Source organism: Sparus aurata, chromosome 18, assembly GCF_900880675.1.
Source record: "Sparus aurata chromosome 18, fSpaAur1.1, whole genome shotgun sequence".
NCBI lineage: Eukaryota > Metazoa > Chordata > Actinopteri > Spariformes > Sparidae > Sparus > Sparus aurata.
The window spans coordinates 26,149,040-26,149,356 of NC_044204.1; positions in this window are offsets into that span (position 1 = coordinate 26,149,040).

A 317-nucleotide genomic window follows, 5' to 3' on the forward strand; every position below is an offset into this window, starting at 1 on the left:
AGGAGGGATGATGCAGAGGGAGGTGGGAAGAGGGATGAGAGATGAAAGGAGAAAAGAGAGATCGTAAATTTTCACCGGGACAGACAAATAAAAACTCTCTCATACCCCCGCCTCGCTCGCTCCATTTTCTTGTCGTGAATGTGAGCCGGCCTTTGTTTTCCAGAAAACGCCCCGACCCCAAACTCCTCTCCCCTTGTGCCAATCACCCGAAACCATCCCTATAAAACTGAAACCATTGCAAACAAAAATCCCATATGCATTTCTTTTTTGTCTCTCCTCCCAGCGGGCTCCCAAATGACCAATAACACCACGCTCGG